Here is a 7,162-nt window from a genome sequence, read left to right on the forward strand (position 1 = left end):
TCGGGATATAACAAGGCGCGGGTTGAATTTTAGGGACAAGCCTAACGTGTAATATTGTACTTGTACGTACCAAATCAATTCGCACTTCCCTCAACCAAAAAGAAAACGAAAAAATAAAACTATTCACACCACACAAAGAGAGAGTCTTGCCCCGTTTTACTATAAAAATGCTATTCAAAGCTACTCCCTCCTTCCATCTATATAGGGCCTAATGCGTTTTTCGATGCTAACTTTGACCAAATATTAGAGCAATAATATATGACATGCAACTTACACAAAGCACACCGTTAAATTCGTCTGTGAAAGGTTCTTTCAATGATATAATTTTCACATTGTGCATGTCATGTACTATTAATCTTGTCAATAGTCAAAGGCGGTCTTAAAAAACGCATTACGCCCTATATAGATGGAAGGAGGGAGTATGAATCCATGTTATGTCCAATTAAATTTTTTCGCTTGCTGTATAATGCATGTAACCTACTCATACCAACATTTTAGTGCATTCCAAATGTCTATACTACCGCTGCAATTCGAACTGAATTTGAATTCGTTTCTCTATTTCAATAAGAATCTACAATCATGATTGTTGCCAACTTCAACCATCATTCGTGTATTACCTTAATAACACACCACATGATTACTATAGAGATAGATATGAACTATGTGTACTACATGAACTCGAATTCTATTTTTTGAATACACTTGATGTTGATTCCAAATAATAGTACATTTGATGTACTAACTATATATTCATAATCTAAACCATGTTCCATACGTGTACACCGTGTTTATCACACATAGTATAGTGCCCCGCCCCCTACATTATGACAAGTATTTAGACCTGAGCTGCAAAAGCCACACATTAGCCCAAATTATGATCAATGTTCTATATATTATACGTAGTACTAGCAAGATGCCCATGCGTTCCACAGAACATCAACATGATCAAGGGGAGGCCTAATTTGCAAATATGGAGAGGGGTGTGGGTATCTTTTTTCAAAATTGCCATAGTTTCCTTCCTATCCGTCAGATATAAATCGGACGGCCTATATTGCAGGATGGCAGGCACACCATCATCAACAACTCCGTTTTTTATAAGAGTAGAGATAAAATATATTATATGTAGTATAACATGTTCATAACCACACCATGTGTATCACCGTTATATATATTCACACATGCGTCGGTTTAAAACACTATGATAAATTCTTCAAATATCCGAATTCGCTTTTTATAATGAAGTATGATCTCTATTCGTCTTTTACACCCACACAATCCTCTTATCTTTGTAGCTAGCTAGCGCTAACTTTCTCTCGTGCATGCACACGCCCGCATCCCTCTCACCCTCCCTCAGCATTCTCTAGCTCCATCGCGCAAATTCGTCTTTTCACTTTAGGTCGTTCACCCACGGTGTGTGTAGGCCCCCCAGCTCCTTCTTTACGGCACACATTGATCGATATGCCTCTCTAGCCAGGTGTGCCTAGCACAAACACAAGCTTCCCCTCTTCTCTTATCACCGTCCATGCCTCACTCCCACCACTCTTTTCATCGATCTCATACTCGCACACTCCTCCCCCTCGATATAGTATGACTCTCGCACCACCTCCTAGATGCATCCCTCTCTCTCTATCCTTCTCCCCGTGCCTCATTTGCTTCTAACACACACATGCATGTATACCGATCGATCTCCCAACATATACCTAGGTCGACTTTAACTATTCCCCCCCATCGATCGACGTACCTCACAAGTTATGTCTCTCCTTTCTCTGAGAAAGGACGATTGATCTTCCTATGTAGTTATGTCTGCTTACCATAGCCATATCGCCCCCCTCATCATTAGTGCATGCCTCCTAACCCGTCTCTCACACGCACGTGCACAGACAGGCAGCCATCCCCTCTCTTATTGATATTGCAGGCGTGCCCTCCAGTTGTCTAGCAAGCCTATCCCACCATTTGTTAGAAGCAACTCCACTACCACCCCCTCCAACACTCTAGCTCTGTCTCTCTCCCAACCTTATTCCTCTCCTACACATATGCATGGATGCCGATCGATCTCCCTTAATACATGAGGTAGATCGATCTCCCTTAATACATGAGGTAGGCCTCTCTCCTCCTCCACACATATACCAGCCATTGTACCTCTATAGTTAATTAGGCCTCCCCCCCCCACCACACACCGATAGTCGAGCGCAGTAGGTAGGTATCCATGCCACATAGACAAACTGCACCTGTCCCCTCTCACGTTCCAGTAGGCCAGCCACTCTATATCTTTGACGTGGGCACACACAAATTCGATGGCACTCTTTATCGATCGCGCGTGCACACACACACACACACACATCATCCCTCTCTTCGATTCTATGGACACCTCAAGCCGATGATACCTCCACTCTCTTCTCGTGGATCGCCCCCTCTATATATATGATATATCCAGGACTCTATTTCACAAACATTGCATATGTTACATTTTTTGATTGAACCCCCCCACAAAAACTCTCACGAACCCACACACTATACTATCTCTCTACGTTTGTATCTCTCTCACACAACCCCACGTAGGTGGTGTACGTATACAAGAAGAGAATAGGTGCACCGTGCACGTACTCACGCTTCGTGCCCAGCCACACCCGCGCGGGTACACGGTGGAGCTCATTTCTGTACGAAATGGCAGCCCACATGCTAATTTGAACGCGTGTAGCGGTTGTTTATCTACGGAGGTCGTGTACCACGCGTGCACGAAACAAAGTTCGACTTGATGCGTTGGCGCGTTATTTTTAAATAAATTTATATCCCTCAATGGCACGTACACAGAATATAAAACGATTTTTATGGAGAAAAAGGTAGTCCGCTCCACTATATACAATGGAGCCTGCCTGCCTGGTTTGTCTCTCTTCAGAGTATCTCACACAAGGCTGCGGTGGCCTCTGTCCCTCTCACCGTTGGTCACTGATCCGGCCGCATCCCGTCCGCCGGCGGAAAGGGAGGACGTGCATCGTTTCTCCGTTCGACGACGCCGAGGCAGCACGTCCCGATCTGCGGTACACGCCGTTCTCTCTGACCAAGCTCCGGCGTGGTAGGGCCTACGCCACCTGCTCGCTGCCGCAGTATGGGCAGATTCCGCCCGCCGCCGCTCACCTAGTTACATCCCGACGACCTCCAGGTATCCCCTCCGGCCTTGCTCCACTGCCCGTCTTCCCACGTCGCTGCATGTGGATCTTCCATAGTTCTTTGCCCAAAACGTAGCTCGTCCGGCGTACTTTCCATATTGCAATCTCGTCCTCACACCGTTTTAGACAAACACAACCGTGTTGTTATCTTCCCTTAGGACAAGGAATATGCTTCTTTTTTGTTGTCGCATGTGTCATGAACTGTTATTGGCCAGTAATTGTTTCCTTTCTACCTCTTTTTTGCAAACAGGGCTATCCATTTCACCTCGTTGCTATTGCGACCTTTTGGTGAACTGCACAGATCATTTTTTTCTTAAGAGTGTTTTGTGCAGTTCTACCAAAATGTCACACGGGCAATGTCTCTACATTTCAGTGCAATTGCACAAAGGGAGATTGGTTTTGCTCTATCCTCCTCATCCAACTCCGAGCCTAATCTTCTCCAACTAGTTAGTCTTAAGAGAGACTGCAAAGGTGATCAGCTTCTATTTGTGTGTTTATTATTTCATCAGCAGTCCTCTATTATCGTAATCACACTTAATATCTTTGGAACAGGGATGCTCAGCTCTATTTTAGTGGAACTGAACAAAATGATCGGAATGTTGCATGCGCCAGATAGCTACTTTTTCCCCCAACATGCCTTGTTGATTTAGACAGAGCTGGGGGGACGTTGCTGCCAATGAAAGCATGGACCAATTTTAATTTAACACCTTCTCACAACTTTGTCTTCAGTTGTGATGTAAATATTATCTCTGATTAGCAAGGAAGTTAGTTTTTTATTGTTTCCGAAAGAGCATCGATGGCAAGACACACGAAACAAAAGCTGAAATCTCACACCATTGTACAATTTCATGTCGCTGGAAAATTATTTGTATAGTACGTCAATTATGTAATAAATGCTGGAAGCTTGATAGCATTGCCAGAAGCCTCTTTGGCATCCGGGTCCATGTGCCATGCAAAAAATTATACTCCTTCGTTCCTAAATATTTGTCTTTTTACAAATTTCAAATGGGCATATTTTAGAGTGTAGATTCACTCATTTTGCTTCGTATGTATACTCCCCCCGTTCCCAAATATTTGTCTTTCTAGAGATTTCAACAAGTGACTACATACGGAGCAAAATGAGTGAATCTACACTCTAAAATATGTGTATATACATCCGTATGTAGTAGTCCATTTGAATATCTCAAAAGACAAATATTTGATTAGTCACTCGTTGAAATCTCTAGAAAGACAAATACTCCGGAGTATATTTAAGAACCGAGGGGGTAGTGCATAGCCGCATGGGAGACTCAGACCGGTCGTTGCGCCGCATTAATAGTGAGTAATGAGAAGTCAAATCATAAGCCCCACCTTTCCCACTTTAAGTTGCTCAGAAGAAGCAACCATCAATACGCTCTTCTTTGAATCTGCTCATACTACTCCATCCGTCACCGTTTATAGAGCGCGCTTCAGAAAAAGAGAAAATCTCTGGGACCAAGGCGACTAGCGATCGGCCTGAAAAATAGCATTGGTAGTTATAGCACGGCGTCTATTACTAGAGGAAATAATGCGTACACACATGCATGCAGTGCTTCCACCCCGGGTACACACATGCATGCACTTACTCCACTCTGTAGTACTACATCGAGAGAAAATTGCGGTTACCACGCCCTAATTAATTGGGCATTAAACCAAACGCGTCTAAAGTCTCTCTGGTGGTGGAAATGCATTGAGAGAAATGCATCATAATGAAGCGCGTCCTGTAAACTGTGACGGAGGGAGGAGTAGTATGAAGGTGCAAAACCAAGTACGCGTATGGCCAGTCGGTCCACGCACCTCCTCTTGGCATATCACTGACATGTGGGACCGGAGTGTGAGCAAACCGATCTCAACTGAAGGCAAAATGGCCAACCCGCCGTTCCTTGAGAGAGACGAGGAGTGAGAACACATAGACGGGCTCGCACGGAGGCCAAGATATATTCGAGCATGGTTGATCTATATCATTATTACATGTTGGACTGCCGTTTTCCGTCCTTCTCCGGAATAAATGTGTACTTTATCAGAGATTAAAAAAAAGAGTACAGTGGCTCCACCATGCGGTTCTAGTAGTAGTACTACTCGTACTACTAAACCTTGCGCTTGGCTCTTTGCCTCTTCGTGAAGTCGAACAATGATGGTACTCCGTATGTTCGGTACTACAGTGTATGCCTCTGGCAATCTGACACCGAATGAACTGATGCATGTCCACCGCCTGGGCGAGGGTACGTTGCATTAGTCAAAAGGCGTAAGCGAGCTCCACCTTGTCCTGCAAGCTTCTCCTCATTCTGCGAGTTGACGGGACACACCAACAAGTAGTGCTAGTCCATACTCCCTCCTTTCCGGTTAATATGGCTTAATCTTTTTGCCAGTAAATGAGAGAGCTTTATTCATATATAAGCATTCTTAGGATGATCAGCCAAGACACTGGTCACTAGGAAGCGAGGTACCCTGCAAAAAAAGAAGTAGGAAGCGATGTGTTTCATCAAGCCAGCTCTCGGCCACATTCAAAGTGCAGCAAGCATGGTTCGCACAAAGATGCGCCGCAAGGTTTGCTGACCTGTTTACATGCTGAATAACAAAAAAAGAGGAAATATTACCGAGCGCTCCTATTTGTAAAAGGATATGAGCCAGAATTAAGCGAGAATTGTGGCGAGTGTTCCATGCAATCAACTTCCATTATCACATGCGAGAACCCTTGAAGAGAACCAAATGTGTTGAAGATTGCTTTATCACATTTTAAAAATATAATAAGAGTGGAGACGCTCCTCCATACGATTCCTAGTACTAGTATAGTACATACCTCTATAGACTATAGTAGTAGTACTAGTACTAGTAAACTTTGCGCTTGGTTGTTTGCCTCTTCGGGAAGTGCAACAATAATAGTACTAGTACAGTGTATGCTTTTGGCAATCTGACACCGAATTAACTATTGCACGTCCACCGCCTGAGCGAAGGAGAGCTTGCATTAGTCAAAAGTTTCTCCTTGTCCTGCGAGCCACCACGCGCAAGCTTCTCCCGCCCTGCAAGCTTCTCCTCGTTCGGCAAGTTGACGGGACACAACAAAGTAATGCTAGTCCATACTGCCTCCTCTCCGGTTAATATGGCTTAATTTCAAACGAGATAAATACACTGTCTGTCACTGTATATTTGTAAAAATACGGTCAGTGGACTTCATAATACGCTCATTGCGCTCAATATATACATTTTCCGGTGTTTATGCAGACACTAGCTCACCCTGGCTGAGTATGTGTGTGCATGCACATGTAGGTTGAGCACTTGAGCGTGACCGTGTGTGTTCCGTCGTGTGCTCGGACATGCATGCATTAGGGCGTCACACGCGTTTTTGCGTCCATGTGTGCGTGTGACTGTTGCATACAAGCAGGGGGAGTACGTGTAGGGGCCACTAAAGGAGCAGTTAAATCACACAGTAAGTTAGTCGGAAGAAGCAACCATCATTTCACTCTTCAATGACACGTACGCAATATAAAATGGTTGATATGGAAAGAAAAAGAAAACCACTATATATACACTAGCAGGAGCCTAAGCTACAAGCCTGCTTGCTTGGGTTGCTCTCTTCACAAGCATAGAACGACGGTGGCCACACCGCTGGTCACATATCCGGCCTGGTCCCGCAGCTAGGGGAAGGGAACAATGTTCTGCGTAGACGCGGTCGGCATTGGCGAGGGAGAAAATCCACAGTCGGTGCGTCCCAATCGGGGTCACCGCGGTATGGGCCGATGCCGCGTCCCAACCGCCCTTCTAGCTACAGCCCGACCTCCCAGGTAGTCCATCTTCCTTTTGGAGCCGGCTTGCTCCACTGCCGCAGCAAAACCAACGTTTAAATCACGTTTGTCGCATTCGTGTCTCACCCTCCTCCACGGCTCGACCCCACACGGTCGCTCGGCAAGCCACTCACCGCAAACCGAGTATACGATAACTTTCCCGCCTGTTTGTCGATGGATCGCGCCATGGATTAC

This window comes from Triticum aestivum, chromosome 2D, assembly GCF_018294505.1.
Source record: "Triticum aestivum cultivar Chinese Spring chromosome 2D, IWGSC CS RefSeq v2.1, whole genome shotgun sequence".
Taxonomy (NCBI): Eukaryota; Viridiplantae; Streptophyta; class Magnoliopsida; order Poales; family Poaceae; genus Triticum; species Triticum aestivum.